An 18,713-nucleotide genomic window follows, 5' to 3' on the forward strand; every position below is an offset into this window, starting at 1 on the left:
AGAGGTAATTAGGCAATTCCTCAGTAAATATGTCAAGGAGACATGCCTGATGTGGCTTATTAAGTAGCATCGTATTAGAGAAGAGAGCAGCATGGAATACCTTAAGGTGTACCGTGGCTGCTGAATGGAACATTCACGTCTGCTGCTGAAGAATACAGAAAACCCATATAGGCATTTTTGCTCTTTGTGCTTCTCTTTCACTAAGATAAAACTTTTTTTCTTGCTTGAAAAAACAAAGCATCATCTATTTTGATCAATGTTTAGTTCCCAATGCCTGGGAAGCTATGGTGCTCAAGCCTTAATAACTGTATTTATGTGTCTACATTTATTGCCAAAGGTCTGAACCTCAAAGAAAGGGGAGGGGTGATCTAGTAATACCTGACAATCTAAAGTTGTCATAATCTTTTTTTTAACTACTCCAAGCTCCAGAAGGACTGCAAATTTGGAAGAATAAGAGGGAAATCTATAACTAGAAAAGAAATCATGATACAGCTGCAGTGAAGACTTCCATTTTTCTAATTTTGATGCAAGCTAAGTTGCGCCCCCCCGCCCCCCCGGCCTCCCTTTCAAAGAAGCTTTACAGGACTACTACTTTGACAAAGAGATCAACAAAATAATTTTACAGTTTTTGAGCTGTCTTCTGTGTTTTGAATGGCCCATTTAACAAAACAATTTTTTCAGTTTCATGGGATAATCTGCCCCTGGACTTAAAAAAAATGAAACACCATATGCACTTTAGGGAAATAGATATTACCATTATATAATTTATTCTTGTTCTGTGAAGGCACACAATAATCTTTTCTTTTGAAAAGCACAATAATGAGGACAGCTGGAAGATCTTCTAAGATGAGCTCTTTAGTCCCATCTTACATTTTCAATATAGCTTTCTCAGAAATAATAGTTAAGGAAAATAGGTCATGTAGCTTTCTCTTACCAGCCAACTATGAAGTGTATTTTATTGTAATTATACTTGAATTTACTATTCTTCTGTATTTTACATACCAAACCATTAAGCTTCTTTAAGAATAAATACAGAAATATTAAATAGGATCCGCTATATCAGACTTTACATCATCAATAGCAATATCCAGAAAAATGAATATACCATTTTATCCATGGCATTCAAGATCAGTGACTGGCTTAACCTCAAACCTCAAAGTAGCCAATAGAATTCAAGCTTGGAGGACCTGCTGTACTGTAGGTTTATGAGTCTGAGATTCAGAGATAGATATTAATTTGTAATTGTGTTCCAACATTCATATATGCCCCAAACATACACATTGATGAGGTATTTTGTGTCTTAACATATTCCACTTGACACCTAACTCTTGGTGTGGGCAGATATCTGCTTATTGTCACCCATGCATGTAATCTTTAAACATGTGCCAATTTATTCAGGGAATTGCATGTATCCAACTATGAGGGGCACAGAGCCTTTGTTTTTAAAGTTTGGTACACAAGCGTCCAGGGGTCGATGCAGAGGGTTTACAGTGGCATGGCCGCACTCCTCTTTCTGATTGGATCACACTGTGAGAACCTCTGGGGACTTTTTTTGAAGTCCCCAAAGCATGTAAGAATCCCCATCCCTTCTATAATCAGCTCAGCTTCACCTCTTCTAGATCCACCTGAGATACTTGTTATTAGTTCTGCTTTGGATAGCTAATGCTGGGGTGGGGGACCTGTTGCCAATTCAGATGTCATTGCTTTGACAAGGAACCATGACATAAACAGTCTGTCTAAAAACTGACATTGCTCTTACCAGAAAAGGAAACAGCAAGCATTTATATTTCAATAACAGTTACCTTGAAACATAGAGATGTTTTCTAAATGTACAGAGGTTGAATTTTTCAAGCCCCAGCAATGCCAATATCACCTAATGAATATGAATAAACAGTTGTCAGAGTAGACTGACAACATGGAGTATAACAGAAATCTGTATTTTATTTTCTGAAACACAACACGTGAAGCTGGATTTAAGAGTAACTTTGAGCTCCAAGCACTGTAAAATAAGTAAGCATTGAACTCAGCAAAGGTATAAAAACAGCAGGCAGTCTCATCAGATAGAATAACACCAAGTTTTGGATTTAAAAGAATGGCTTCAAATAAAAGGAAGAGAAAAGTCTGTTTTGATCTTATGGTTTGACAAGAATCCACATCCCTGAAATATGAGAGAGGCTAATTATATTAAAGCAATTACATTTTTGCAATTGCTGTAAAACTAATTATAAAGTAGTGTTAATAAAATATTGTGTGGCAAAACCAATGCATTTTATATTGTTTGTGTTGTAAAATAAATAATCCTGTTGTTGTACTTCTTAATTTTTAATCACAGTATTCATTTTGGGTCCATAAAGGAAAGGAAAGAGTTATATGTCATTGTCTTATTGACAGGATTTTTTTTATGAATAACCCAGAAATATGATGAAATACTTGCATTAATGTGGTGTAGTCCCAAATTGTGGTATGCGTACCCCTGATGGTATGCAAGACGTCTGTGGTGGGGTACACTGGAGAAATAATGTAATGGCAAATTTCATTTTCATTATAATAATTGGCATTTAAGGGGTTAAATATAACACATATGCTGATAGGGATATGAGAGCAGTTGGTAAATCTGGATGGGGGTACACAATAAAAAAAAAACGTTTGGGAACCTCTGGGGTAGATGTTAACATAAAGGTATCTTTATAATAATGTGAACACTTCAGTATATTCTATATTCTTTTGTGGTGCTACTAGGCAGAAGACTATAGCTGAGATGTCTTAAGCCCTGAAAAATTAAAGTGTTTTATAACACTTTTTGAGCCTTATCCCTAATCTTGTTCATCCTTCCTAAGTCTTGGGGGATTGACATAAGCATTTAAATGAAAAGAAATGAAAAAATTTAAGAGATAACTGAAGTCTTTTTAAGGTTGTTAAGAATGGTCTCCAAAGGTGAAGAAAGTTTTATACTGACCAAATCTAAGAGAAGAAAAAAGCTAAAAACAGTTGTCAGTTTGATCTTTAACTTTGGAGCAAAATTCTTAGCCTAAGAGTTTCAAAAAGTTGTGTTACTTTAAAAGAGTTTGTACATTTAAAATCCTTTGTGAAGTTTTAGGAATATAGAGTTAATGGAAGAGTACTTAAAGGGGAATAAAGTTGTAATAGTGTCGATATGAGTTTCATGTAAATCTAATTGGTCTTTCTCTTGGTCTTGATTGAAACAGTAGTGACTATTGTTTTGGGGTCCTGAAGTTTTTAGTTGCAAAACTTGAGACATCCAAGATGTGGGGAAGGAAGGGGAAGGAGGGGAGGGGATGATTAGAAACTGCAGATCAGCTACCCACAAAAAAGATCAGGGTTCTGTAAGAGATCTGAAATTGGGGTCTCAAAAGCTCAGTTTCCAATAGCTTACACAACTTCAGTCTATAACTTATAGTGCTGACTTTAATGGGAACATTTGTATGGTAAGATACTCCCCAAGGTAAATAACAACATTGGATTCTGGTCCATAGAAATCAGGATTCATAAGGACATGCAAAGTTGATAGACTAGTTGAACTTGGTAATGTGGCATCATAACAATGTGAAGTCACAGCATAGTGTCATGAACCATGTCACTGTATTGGTCACTAGACTAAAGGAAAGAATTTATGCATAAATGGCAGGAAAAGGATAGTTGCATAGAAAGGTGGCCAGACACAGAGTCCCGTCCTCAGATATGTTTAGGTTTGTGAAGGGGGAGGAGTTGAACAGGTACAATATATCTCATGGGAGGACAATTGAAATGGAACAAATGTAGTCAAAACAGCTTCGAAACAAAATGAGGCAAGCTGAAATGTTTCACCCATTGGCTATAATGGGGAAGGTTGAAACAGCCTATAACTTTTGTCATTTTTGGCCTGATTTGGATGAAGCTTGCAGGAATGGTAGCCCCTTCTGAGGGCATGACTCCTGCCATGTTTCCAGAAGATGGGTGCAGGGGTTTGGAGGAAACTGGACCCCAAATTCCTGAAAGCAAAACTCATGTTACATGTATGTGTTAAGCCACAGTGAGGTCAAAGCTGCAGGCCTGCTAGCCCCTGCAGAGGCCACAAAGCTTGCCACTTTTCAAGGAGATAGGTGCAGGGGTTTGGGGGAAACTGTACCTCAAACTGCGGACAAACAAAAATCGTGACATAGGTGACCCTGTGTATGTTAAGGCACAGAATGGTGAAAGCTGCAGGCCTGCTAGCCCCTGCTGAGGCCACGAAGCCTGCCAGCTTTCAAGGAGATAGGTGCAGGGGCTTCTGGGTTCTGGGGCCCTGCACCTCTAGCTGCTGACAGGCAAAACTTGTGTCGTGTGCTTGTGCAACTGACTGTCTCTGCCTTGGGGCAGAAGCAGTTCCTGGCTCTGTATCGATTCTTTCCCCTCCTTAGTCTGTGGTTTGTAGGTGTTAATCCTTGCTCATTAACTCATTATCCTAGCTAGCTACTGTGTTACACAGTCAATCATGATTCACTTAGGAACCAGCTCAATACACAGTAGCTAGCTAGGATAATGAGTTAATGAGCAAGGGAAAGTATATGATTTCCTGCATTGCCCTCAAAAGGCTAATAGAATGTGTGGCTCCATATTAAGACAATAACTGTAATCATATCTGATGCTGAAGACTTGAGACGGTAACCAGTAACGTGCAGAATTGACCAATGTATAAAATATCACAGATTAACTTCAGGACAGGATACTAGCTGGCATGAGCCTCTGCTCTGTAGGGGAACAAAGAATGTCTTTTCTTAAGTACCTATGTATTGTATTTACATGCTCGGCATTAAGTTGATTACCAGATTTAGTGTTGGGAAGGATTTTTCTATGGTCAGGGGCTTTCCTCTGCTACACTGGGCTTAGCTGACCTGCTAGGATCATCTGAACGTATTTCACCTGTTCACTTTTTTGATACTGCAGTGGCCTCAGGCATTGGTGACTGTATGGTTTCTCCTACTCTCTGTTTGTGGTACATAATAGTTTCCGGAAGACTAGGGTATTTTAGTGTACCTAAAATAACTGATTTTAATAGGATGGTATCTGGGACAAATCCAAGTCTGTGACCTCTCTGAAAACTCAGTTAATGTGAAGAGAATGGGAGATGAAATATAAAGATCGTGACATGCTGTTAGTTTGTTAGAGACCGAGCAGGAATTCCAGAGGGCATGTAAAGGCTGAAGGCATAAAATAGGGGGGATAGTTGGGTAGTGATTAGGAATGGGCAGAAAGAAAGAATTTTGTTCCACTTTAGAAGGTACCACAGGCAAGGAATGGCAGAGAGAGAAAATAAGAGTGAGATTTGTGTGAATGTCAAGGAGATGAATGCAGAGGTGTTGGAAGTAGAAGAGGTAGAGCTCATGGATAGGAAACAGATTATGGTGAGAAAAGAGTAGAAGACATGGAGATGGGGAGAGTGACAGAATTGAAGCTAAAAATAGTTTAAGGGGGATGACTGAGAAGCATTGGGTGATTGTAGTCAACATTTAAAAGCTTTGAGGAATATGACATAGGGCAAGGAGTAACGATTGATTGCTGATAATGGATGTCAGAATAATTTACTTGATTCAGGTGTAATGGTAAAATGGCAAGTGAACTAATTAAATGGCAAACTGGAAAACAAGAAATTCATGAGATTCTCAGAGTTGGGGTGGTGTGGATGCTATGGCACACAGTTGACTGCCCAGAACTTAAAGTTCAAGGACATAGCAGAAGTATTCATGGTGCAGCCCTGATAGTCCCACAAGTCAGCAAATTCTGCTAAATAGCTTGTCACACAAGAATATGAAAAAGAAAGGGAAGGTTTCAAATGGATCAAAGGCTATAAAATGGACTGTTGAGGTTGTGGGTGCAACAGACCTATTTTTTCCCTTCTATAACTCTTCAGCTCACAAAACCATAGGATGAGATTTCTGCTTGAGATACTGAATGAGAAATTGCTTATGGCAGCTGGAGCCTATAAATAACAAACAGTGATCACTTCCTACATGTATTTCAGAGTCTAAAGATTTGGAGACTTATTTTTAGCATCTTTGAGCTGATGAAAGGTGAAAAGGATGGATGTCACATACTGACTGACTATCACATACTATCAGATACCTGAATTTCTCAAACTCTTTTCAGTAGTTTTGTGTCTTGTGATCTGAACTGATAGTCAAGTAATTAACAGGCAATCATTTGATTCAGGCATGTGATTGAGGCAATCATGTGATTCAGGTAAACTGGCATTTTGTCTTTGAAATATTTGCTTCTCAATATATTTTTCATGGCCAAGCGTGACCATGAGGTCTCTAAACAAACTGCTGATTATCTCTATTGTTTTCAATAGTTTGGTTTTTCATAACTGACACTGGAAACTAGGGCTGTGTGAAACAGCACCATTCTGTTTCAATGTCTGTTTTGCTATTTTGAAAGGACAGTGTTTTGTTTCATTCAGTTTCATTTTGAAGCACTGTTCTGTTTTGTCGAAATGTGAAACCGTTTCGATGTTTTGCTCATAGGCTGTAATGGGGAATAATGAAAATGCATAACACTGTCATTTCTCACCTGATTTAGATCCAAATTGCAGGAATGGTAGCCCCTTCTGAGGGCATGAAGCCTGCCGCGTTTCAAGGAGATAGGTGTAGGGGTTTCTGGGAAACTGCACCTCAAACTGTTCAAAGCAAAACTCATGACACTTGCTGGCAGCATCAGTCTCCTGTCATCTGACGCACAGGTCTGAGGGCCCACACCCCCGGGGGGACAGACTGTGCCAGACTCCTCCCCGGGGGACAGACCCCCGGATCTGTGTGCCGGATGACAGGAGGATGCTGCCACCACCTGGGAAGATTGCTGCTGCTGCTGGCCCCAGGCAGCAGTGGCAGCCTCCTGTCATCCAGCACACAGATCCGGGGGCCCGCACCTCTGGGAGGAGTCTGGCAGCACTGGGAGGGCAGGCTGAGCTCTGTGGAGCTGGTCGGAGCACAGCCCTGGCTCTCCTTGTCTTCCGCTGCCGGACTTCGGTCCGACTGGCTCTGCCAGCCCCATGGAGCTCAGCCTGGCAGCAGGAGGCAGAGAGAGCCAGCTTTTTGTTTCATTTTGATTCCGCTGTTTCAAGTTTGAAACACGTTGAAACAACTTCAAAATGAAACACTTGGTGAAATTTTTTAGAGCCCTACTGGAAACTATATGAGCCTTATTCAATTCCATAACGCAACTGGACTGTTTGGTAGAATGGCTAGAATAGTGGGCGGGAGGGATGGGGAGTGGAAAGTGCCACTATTGAAAACAACTCTGAACACTTGTTAAGTTTAATTTATGTTTTTCTTCAAGTTTAGATCCTTCCTGGAAGAATAGGCATTTGGATAAGAGGAGACTACAACAAACTTTATATTCCTGCATATTATGGCCATACACACGGTATCAGGTCATTCAATATCTTACAAATGATAAGTACACAAAGTAGAAGAAAGGCTCATGTTCTACCTATGAAAAGCCTCAAAGCCTAGTTAGATTTTTAAGACCTCACTGAGGCAGAAAAAGCTTCATATACATGGTAGCATAGGCTATTTAATTAAAGGCCAGATGAGGAAGCATTGTTCTAATAACTGCAGTGACTACCTGGGAGACTGGCTCTTGTCTGATTCCCATAACAAAGAATGAAGCATATCAGAATTGATCAAAACTTATCAACATTTCTCAAGATGTAGATAGTAAACATTTCAACTAATTTGCAGACTAAACATTATTCACTGAAATTTTCAGTGAATTCGTTGAAGAAGTACTTTTGAGACGATTACAATGCATTTGCAGGAAATTTATAATCAGAAAAAGGTTAAATTAATTGAATGAGTGATTTGTGAGGAAGTATTAACCCACTAAGTGATGAATCAGAATGTGCCATGTTTTCATTTTACATTTTTTTTTATTTTATTAAGGATAGTTAAGAATATAATTGTGTAGCTTGCCATAGAAACAAAACCCTAGATCTGACTATTGTGAACAGATCCACTGTAATATTTGGAGTTATTCATGAAGTAATTTATTGATGAACTTTAATGGGGTTTTGGACCTGACCCATAGCAATTAAGGATAGAAAATAGCTATCAAATAGTTCTAGATACACTTTCACACCATGCTTGTGCCAGTTCATCAGTCAAATAACATTAAGAGGTGAGATTTGTCTTTAAGTGTTATTTTGAAGTAGCCATCTAATACAGATTTAAGTCTGTAATGCTGCCTGTAAAGGATCATTGACATTAACAGCTGGGTAACAGTTTTAGAAATGAGAAATTACTGAAGCTCAATCTTTTTCACTCTTTCTTTGGTGATTAGCATAACATTTCCATTTCCACAATGGATGGTATTTTGGTTCTGCCTCAGAAAACAATTGTTCAGCCTCTACTAATGAACTCTTTTATTTATATTTAATAATCCAGCAAACCTGCAATTCATTCTGACTTGACTACACCGGAAAGGAATACAGAGTACCACCTACTACCCAGATCTGCTCAACTCAGAGGATGACAATAGTTTCCTGATGCTAATCTGTGTTCTTGATGCAGCACTGCCAAGTGGAATGTAAGCACAAAATATGTAACATAGTGCTGTTTTCTTGTATGTCTGTGAGTGCCTTGCTGCTTAACTGCACTGTAAGGGAGAGCTTATAAGTAAATTGTGACACTTGGTTCTTTTTTAATTAATTTCTCACTACTTTTTGCCATTTTTCAATGGACAGTATTGCTTGACATCCCAAGCAATGTGAGGCCAAATAAAAACTGGGAAAAGAGATGGAAGGAGCTTTCAAATGACACTCCTCCCATCTCTTTCCCCAGTTTGAACAAGATGAAGACTCTTTTAGGGGTGCCAACACTAATACTTTACATGGAGGAATTGCTAACCAATCTTACCAAATAGCTGAGTATTCACTGGATGTATAAGAATCCTGGAGTAGCATAAAAATCAAATTTAAAGCTTTCAAAGTACAGACTCTGAAGTTGAAATGCAGTTTCCTTATTTCTTGGCTTATGTAAATTCTTGAGAACTACAATTTCTGTTTAAAAAAGGGGGCTTGCCATTTCTCTTAGTAGAGGTTTGATTTTTGTTATACTGCTATACACCCGTCTACTGAGAAACAGTTAAACAGACCCTCTCTTTCCCTAGGTTTGTTTGAGTTGTATTTGTCCTAATTGTAGCAACCTTGTATTTTCAGTTCCAATGCAATCTAGGATGAAAAAAAATCTTTTAATTAGATTTCCAACCAAACAAGCCAAATCCCTCTGCTCACAGTCTAAAATACTTACCTTTATCGACTTAAGTAATGCAAAACAAAGATAAATAGTAACATTTCATTAACAGTCCATTTATTTGAACTGCAAATTCAAACTGAATTGGCATTATTCATTATAGCTATCATTTCCCTTGAGAGTGTATCATAGGCTTAAGCCAGAGACTAGGCTGTGATCTGTACTTTTATCTGTGAATTAATTTATTCAATAACTGTGTGTTATGAAAAAGTCAGGCAGTGTCAAGCAAGAAACAAAGCGAGCTCCTTTTCCCACCAAAAATGGCTACCCCAGTTCTAATTCTAAAATCTAAAAATGGACAACTACACAGAGAATGCAGTAAAGCAGTGTTTTCATTCCCAGTTAGAAAGGCACATGGGAGTGCTCAGAGAGCAGACAGAGCAAAGATGCCGGTTCCTTAATGGTTTGTGATCACTGACACAGTTATGATGTCTTCCCTTCACATCAGTGATTGCTAAGATGATGTGTACCCTGCCTGCTGGTTCTAGGGCGCAGAAGGGCAGGTGGATGGTATGTTTCTTTGTGTATAGGCAGACTGTCATTGTCTCAGTTTTCCTCAGTGATCCAAGAGCCCTAAATCAAAGGTGCATTTCAACTTTCCTCAAGATGCACTGTAGATATTATAAATCAGGGTTTCTGGTTTATAGGGCCTCTTTTTTAAACTGGTGGGTATGGGGAGATTCCTTCATCTGGTAGAACAACCCTACACTCTGGATCCTGGAAGCACTAGGTCCCAGCCCAGAAGTCCACATAGGTTTCCACAAAAATGTTTGTCAAAGCTGAGATAGTTTGACTAAAACACTTTTGGCTCTATAAATGAAGTTTTTCAAAAAAGCTTTTCTTCTGCAGAAAACTTAAGACCAGCTGTAATCCTAGTTTTATTAATTGTACTAGATATATTGCTATAGGTAAGTCCAGGTAGTTCTAATTTGCTGGCTACCTGTTTTCCAAGGAAATCTTGTGTTCGCTCTGCACAAACAAGCCAGCTGTTGCTATGCTTTGAATTTAAACGAGTGCAGCTAATTATGAGCCAAGTTTCATGTTAGTTAGACATTTTGCATTTGTGAATAATATGACAGACAGCAAAGACCAACTTTAAATTAGGAAAATTTATTTTCATATTAGAAAATGGCTTCAGAGGCCCAAGGAAATACAGAAATTACATAATTGTGTAGCATATTTTATTAACTCAGTTAAAAAATGTTTACATTATTTGAGATGCACATAAAATCAATGTCCAATTTTTCCCTGTTGGTATCCAGTTAACATTACAATTGTAAAGGACAATGAATCACTACAAATATTGCATGAACACAGGGATACAATCTTCCAGTACTAGTACTCTGGGCAGTTCAGTAGCAGGCTAATAAATCATTTGAAAGTAGTTCTTTTTCATCAGCTATAACCTTGAAGCAAACTAAATTTTTAATTTGAATGATGGTTTAAAACCTCCAAAATTGGAGATTGAAGATAAAATCTAAAACAATCTTACAGACAAATTCACTAGTGTATGGAAATTAACCATACATGTTTTAATAGTAATATATATAGTACATATAGTTAGGAATAGTTTCCAGTGACTGAGATGGAACAAAAAACCACAGACTGGATTTGCCATAATAGATCAGCTTGTTTTTCATCAGACCTGGTACCCTGTCTCTGGCCTTGGCCCACCTGATGGGTTAGAGCAAGATGAACTCCCTCTTATCCCAGACAATTTGGATTAAGGGAAGGAAATAGAATAAGAATGGGTGTACTAGTCAGGCACAAGCCCCATACACCGGCTAACGGGGGTGGGAGAAACTGAGATGCCAAAATGAAGTGAAGATGTACTTCTTATCCTCCTATATCATGCTCTTCCTGTACTTTCTGGCCACAGCAGCAAGCAGGGTCTGCACAAGAGACTGTCATGGAGTGAAAGGTATTTTGGAAAATGCAGAGTTTGCTATTGCTGGTGGGAAGTGTCACCCCATTTTTTTGCTACTGATAACGGGAGGTTTTTTTGGCCACTCAGCATGCGTCTGCAGCAAAAAAGAAAAGTCCCCTCAGTAGCAATGAACTTCAGTTGCTGCTTCTGTTATCTGTCAAATACTGCAGCCTCTGGAGCCAGAAGATGCAGGGAAACAGGGAGGGAGGATAGACATAGTCCTGACCAGTTAAGCCTCCCAAAGAAGATTTTTTTCCCTCATCCCTGCAATGTTTTTTTTTTTTTTTTCTTGCCACATTAAACTAATTTGCATGCTTATATATTTAACTAGAAATGTTTATTTGGTCATTAAAATATCCATTGTTTCCTAAAGTCCATTTAGTATCAAATCCTTTGTGGCAGTGAACTTGCAGAATGACTACATGCTGTATGAAGGTTTTTTGTTTTGTTTTTTTAAATAGGACCTACATTTGTCTGCAGCCAAATTCAGAGTTGCCTCATTGGTAAAGATAGGATTATGGCAAATTGTAATCTATTTTGTAAAATATATTTCAGAGAGCAGAAACATAAAGCAGCAGCTGACTGGCTGGGGCAGCATGATTCGTCGGGGAAAGTGGTGAATCTGCCACTGTACCACCAGCACAATTGCATGGCTGTGGTGCCAGATGGTACTTTTGCATGCCACACCCTAAGCTGGTTCTCAGGGATGCTGTCCTAATTGCCCCATGCTTGCCACACTACCGTCAGAGACAAAAATTATGGGCAAATGGAGGAAAAATATACTGTATCTTATGAGGCCAAAATCTCTGAGGTGTCAGCCTTCCTACTTAAGAATATAAGGAAATGATTATTTCTAATACAAACAAGAAATCTGAACATAGGAAGAAGTGCAGTTCACTTTTTCCATTGGAAGTATATAGACAGCATTGCAGTCCCTGTCATCACAGCAAGTAAATGGGCACTTGAGCTCTTTGTGTAAGTGCTTGGCCAAAGACTTCATTCCTAGGAACAAAAACAAATTTTGAGACTTATGTTTTACACAAAAATCTTTTTTTGCTAAGTATGTTAGAACATGCCTAATGTTTTAAAACTAAAATCAAAAAAAGTTGGTCTCTGCTTCACAAAATCAACTGTAAGTTTCTTCAAATGTAAGTCAAGGATTTCTAGAAATACCATATTTTGGCTTGGGACCAGAAACCCCTCTGGAAAGAAACCAATCTTTTCTCTGAGAATATTCCCTGATTTATTCACAATAAGATTTTAACACCTGGGTGACCTGAGTCAAAATGTAAAAACATAGTAATGATAGAACAATAAATGTTTAGAACATAACTGTAAAAATGTTGATTTTTTTTTCTTTTGCTTTTTCACTCTTTCAGCAAAACTAATTACTGAATGCTTAAGTGTAATTGAAAAGAAAATAAATAGCTGGAATGTCAGAACATGAGTACAGAAGGTAAATTCACAACCTTCCTGTTCAAAATCAGGTTGCAAACTGATAATGGGTGCAAACTGACTTGTGATATGGCATATTTTTGAATGGCAAAAAGTGGTTAGTCATTGTTTCCTTGGAAACAATAATGGGCAGAAAAATTAAGCCATGTTAGGTTGCAATAACAACAGTAGTGTACATTATTCTGCCTGGGTGATGGCAGGTTGTCTTTGTACTTTGACCTTGAAAGTCTTGTAATATGATCTCTTTCAGAATTCCACGTACCGCAAGATTAATAAGTCTTATTTCTTGAGGCTAGAATCTTATAATTGTACTTATAGAATCAGAAAATATGGGATAGAAGGGACATCAGGTGGTCATCTAGTCAAACTCCCAGCTCAAAGCAGGACTATCCCCACCTATGTCATCCCAGCCAAAGCTTTGTCTAGTTGGGTCTTAAAAGCCTCCAAAGATGGAGATTCTAAAATCTCTCTGGGTAACCTGTTCCAGTTCTTTACTATCCTCCCAGTGGGAAAGGCTTTCCTAATATCTAACTGAAACTTTCCCTGATGCAACTTGAAACCATTGCTCCTTGTCCTGTCATCTGCCACCACAGAGAACAGGCTAGCTCCATCTTCTTTGTAACTGGTCTTCAGGTAGTTGAAGGCAGCTATCAAATCCCCTCTCAGCCTAACTGCTTGAGTTGCTGCTGATTCCAAATGAATTACAAGCGAATGTTGTTTGAGTTCCTTCTTGCAGTTTGTTTCCAGACTTTAATGCCAAGCCACCCAAGAGGTTTCTTTGTGAACAATGACCTTCAGAGTTCTGAACATCCACACAGGCTGTTCTGTATTTGTATGCAACACTGTATGTGATACGTCAGTGTGAAAATATTGTTACTGCATGCTTTCTTTTCAGTGACATATTTACTTCAATTGAAGAGCATTTTTTTCACTGTTGAAATGAACTCTGTAGAATATCTACTAGCCATATTGACTTGCATAAAGATTTTGTTTCATTACTGGATTTTTATATTGGTTTTATTTTAATATTATCTTCCATATTAGCAGCATACAGTTAAAGAGAAATATCTCTGGCTTTTAAAGCATTGAGATTTAAAATTACAAGGCAATTAATCTTTGAATTCTTTAGTAACTTCAATTACAGTTACTAAATGAAATACATAATTGCTTGATTATATGCAAATATGTATTTCTGAGGTAATTACAGAATATTGCATGTGCCAGGTAAATGGCAAAAAAAACCCCACTTGCATGAGCCTGTCTGAACTCACAAAATAGCCTTACGAGATGGAGGTAACTAGCCGTGGATTGCTTATTTTTGAAGGAACTCCGAATTTGAGTCCAAGAGTTAAATTTGCTTATTCCCAAATTAGTCATATGACTAGTGACAGCGTCTACACAGGTGTCCTCCTAAAAAGAGGGGCTATTGGATTTAGAAAATAATAAAAAATGACATTGGATTCAGTTTAGAAACAGGCTCAGTTTTGGCTGGCTCAGGATTCAAAGACCAACAAAAGACAAGAGATTTTACCCTTAGTAGCAGTGGTTAACAGTTGGTCTGCTCTCAATTTGTATCCCCATTATCACCAGGGCAATGAATTCATGTTTTTCAATTCCCTATTCTCATTACAGACTTTGTTGCAGAATGAGGTAATGTAATGAAAGCCAGTTATCTGCTGGGTGGTAATATCATGTGTGCAGTAATGGGATTCCTTGGCATTCTCCATTTTCCCTATCTGGACCTTCAGTGCTAGTAAAAGTATACACTTGTATTTTTTTGTGAAGGGGTGGTTTCAGTGACTGCTCCAGGGTGGGAATTTTTGAAAGGTTGAGTGTATCAACATTAATGAAACAAAATAAAAAAACCACTCACAAATTTTCCCACATGGCAAAGCAATTTGAAAAGTACTGTATTTACCCAAATCTAAGACACCCCTGAATTTTAAGATAACCTGCCCAATAATTAGATAATATACATGGAAAATTGATAAATTTGTTATAATTTTCCTTGTATAAAATATAATAATTGGAGAGTAATCTTTAATTCATCCTTTCCACTGCTGCAGATGACTAATTTGGGAATAAGCAAATTTAACTCTTGGACTCAAATTCGGAGTTCCTTCAAAAATAAGCAATCCACGGCTAGTTACCGCCATCTCATAAGGCTATTTTGTGAGTTCAGACAGGCTCATGCAAGTGGTTATTTTTTTGCCATTTACCTGGCACATGCAATATTCTGTAATTACCTCAGAAATACATATTTGCATATAATCAAGCAATTATGTATTTCATTTAGTAACTGTAATTGAAATTACTAAAGAATTCAAAGATTAATTGCCTTGTAATTTTAGATCTCAATGCTTTAAAAGCCAGAGATATTTCTCTTTAACTGTATGCTGCTAATATGGAAGATAATATTAAAATAAAACCAATATAAAAATCCAGTAATGAAACAAAATCTTTATGCAAGTCAATATGGCTAGTAGATATTCTACAGAATTCATTTCAACAGTGAAAAAATGCTCTTCAATTGAAGTAAATATGTCACTGAAAAGAAAGCATGCAGTAACAATATTTTCACACTGACGTGTCACATACAGTGTTGCATACAAGTACAGAACAGCCTATTATAATTTGAATGCTGGGCCTGCCAAAACTGAGCCTGTTTCTAAACTGAATCCAATGTCATTTTTTATTATTTTCTAAATCCAATAGCCCCTCTTTTTAGGAGGACACCTGTGTAGACTCTGTCACTAGTCACCTCTGCCCCTGCCTGCCCCACTTTACCTTGGGTGCCCTTCCTCTTCCATCTCTGCTCCCCCTCCTGCCCATCCCACCAGCCTCTACTCCGCCATACTCCCAGTTTCCCCCCTTGCTCCCCTTACCCTTGCTCATCAGGCTCCATCCCATTCTACCCTGGGGCATGAAACATACACCCAGCCTCCATAGCAGCCGTGATGGGGGCACATCTCTGCTATAAGGGCTGGGCAGGGGCTGCGCTCAGTGCCCCAAGCTGTGGTGTGGACAGAGCCTGCTGGCATGGAGCAAGGGTAAGGAGGGAGGGAGAGGAGCAGGTGGGGGAGCAGAGCCTGTGAGGGAGGGGAAATGAGGGGAAGAAGCTGCAGGGGGGGAGATGGTGGGGTGCAAAGGCAGTGGGGGGTGGGGAGAGGAAGAAGGCAGCAGCTGTGGCTATGGCCCTGACCCTAGGCAGGGGCTGGAGACCGAGTCACTGCAGCCACCTGCCCCTCCCCACACTCCCTCATGCTCAATTCTAAGATGAGGGGCTTTCCCCCTCATGTTAAATGGAGGGAGGATGACCTGCTCTTAGAATTGAGTAAATATGACAGGAGGGCTACAGTAACTCATGGGATTATACTGAAGGAACATACATCCTTGTGGTAGCTCCCACTAGGAGCAGATCTTCTAGGGAGACCCTGAAGCAGCATTTAAAGTCCACAGCCCCATTGCCTCTGAAGAGAATCCTAATAACCTACAAAATGGGGATCACTGTCTATGGTGAGGCCATAGCTAAGGGAAACCCTTCTCCATTGAAGGGACTCTGCTGAGCTGGTGGAAATCCTATAAAAAAATGGGTGACTGTACTATTCCTGCCCTATTTCAGGGCTAATGCAAAATCTGGTTGGAGTTAAGCAGATGCGCATTACTCCTCCCTGTGCCAGGATCAGGCAATGCAGCTGTGGCTGATAGCCTACAATGAAGATCTCTTTAGAAGTTGCTGTACCTTCATAAACTTTTAGGGAGAATTGTCAGGAGATAGGACTCATCATGCATTTGTGACAATGCCATTTGTAAAGGTTCAAAGAGTTGCTTTTATTCCCTTCTGCTCATTGTAATGTACTCTTCAAGCATTTATTTATAAAGCACCTTGTTTTTTTGCTATGAATTTAGGGCAGTTGAGCCCATCAACCTGCTATTCCATTTAAAGCTTAAACTGTCAAAGATTGCAGAAATGCTGGACAGCTTTTAATGCTGAGGCTCTAAGAGTCTTTTGTGCTTGTCCTAATACAGAAAGAAAATTACAATTGGAACACTTTTCAGAACTGGCATTGAGTTTCCTACTTGGAGAAGCACTTATCTAGCTATAGCAAATGATTTCTTTACTACTTCACCACCATATACACTTTTGAAATGTAAATTAGGAAAACAGAGGTCTCTGCACTTAGAAGAGCCTGATGAATCATTTGTTATGAAGTACCTCCCTGCTGTGCTATACCTGAAGTCATACAATGTGGCTGCATTGCACAGTTCAGCTGCATCAAACAAAAAGACATTATATTTAAGGGATTAAGCCACAGGCGCACATTGTTGTAATATATAGAAATGCCACCTGTTTGGCATACCTGTAATATCTACAGCAATTAGTGGTTTCTTTTGCCTTTGCTTTTATGTTACAAATTAATGAACATGTCATGAACTCAGCTGTTCCAACAAATGAGGAGGGATAGACCGCCTGATAAGAAGTCCTTCTTATCTGAAAAAACTGCTAAAAATAAATATGCAGAGGAAGAATTTTATATCAAGGCATAGAGAATAAAACAAAGTGAACATGAAGTTCAAGAAACTGTTATATTAGCCTCTGATATTCTACCTACCATCCAGTCTGAACATAGTTACATTGTATGTACCAATCATTACTTTTGTTAAAACATTATGAACATACTTTAAAAAAAATCCAGACACTATTTTTTTCCAGTTTATTATTTTGCAGACAAATGGTTGGCAACATAGGACAGTGACTGCTCCCAATATACCTTTTGAATATTTCTTGACAGGAGCAAGTAGATGAATATCTAACAGTTTGAAGGATAAAATGAAGCCTTTCATATATATCCTGTTACATAGATTGTGTTCATCTTTAGGACAGCGAGACCAAAGGAATCTGAAAAATCTGATCCCTAAGTGTTGAGAGCACTTTCACTTGTAAGTAGGTAGGTGACATTAGGGGAAAAAATGTCAATCTGTTATGGCACTCTTGAGGCCTGTAAATGGCACTGGACATTGTAAATCTTTTTATGTCTTCGTACATTTCCACAGTGTCTCTCACTGTGCTATTTAGATGCTGTAAATGGGTTATAGAAAACAGCAGGAACTGTCCAGAAGGGATAATTCTCCATTCTAATCTTTTTGCTCAATCATTCTCCTTTGGCATATAGTGCTGAATTTCCTGCTGTTCTGCTTCTCTAAGGAATGACTTTATGGATAGCTGAATCATGCAGTATGACCCAAAAATGAGGGTAGGATTTTTCTTGAGCTCCTTTGTGAGGAGAGATTTGATAATTTGGGGAGAATCTATCTATGTGCAAGTTATAAATTCCAGTGCAATTTTTAAATTAAGGATCTTTATTCCTGCAACTAAATTTTACTATATGGATCTTCATATGTCAAGGTTTCTAGAATAATAAAGACATGCACAGGCATCTGTCATGAACAGCAAGTCCTATGGCAGTGAGTGAGTGGTGGTAGGGACAAGTGATAATGATTACTGGGAGCCCCTAGTCACAGAGGCACTGATTGTATGATGGTTATTTTCTACTTGGAACTAAGACAGGTGTGCAATTTGGCAGCTGCAGTAATGACTGAGCAGGCCTGTTTAGGATCCTCTGTGCTCACACCATTTGTGGAAGGGGCTGTAAAAGGTGTCTTAAACATAGTCTGTTTCATTTCACCTGACTGGAAAATTGCATCATGGGACTGCTCTTTCTGAAATCCAAATCAGGAAGTAAAGTTTGAAACCTGGAATGTCCACACTCTGGTGGACACCCCTAATAGTGACTGACCAGAGCAAAGGACATCACTAGTGGTCAGAGAACTTGACTAATTTGATATTGATACTGCTGCGTTTAGTGAGACCAGATGTGCAGGAGAGGAGCAACTCACAGAGCATGGTGGTGGCTATGCCTTTTGGAATTGAAAAGCTGAAAAAATAGACACATCTACAGCATTGGTTTTGCAATCAAGACCAAGACCACTACTCAGATGTCAGAATGTCTGGTTGGCATCTACAAATGTCTCACAACCCTTTGTCT

General features: G+C 38.9%; 1 long non-coding RNA gene across 1 annotated transcript in view; it reads left to right on the forward strand.

Moving 5' to 3' along the window:
- The window catches only part of LOC149862942 (uncharacterized), a 298,678-nt gene that overhangs the window by 264,430 nt on the left and 15,535 nt on the right, over positions 1-18,713 (forward strand). The window contains exon 4 of the long non-coding RNA XR_016443299.1: positions 8,418-8,559. This is a non-coding gene — a long non-coding RNA (uncharacterized LOC149862942). The remainder of the gene's footprint in view (positions 1-8,417; positions 8,560-18,713) is intronic.

The sequence above is a fragment of the Crocodylus siamensis genome, chromosome 6, assembly GCF_052110815.1.
Source record: "Crocodylus siamensis isolate JL-2025a chromosome 6, ASM5211081v1, whole genome shotgun sequence".
In the NCBI taxonomy this organism is placed as follows: domain Eukaryota; kingdom Metazoa; phylum Chordata; order Crocodylia; family Crocodylidae; genus Crocodylus; species Crocodylus siamensis.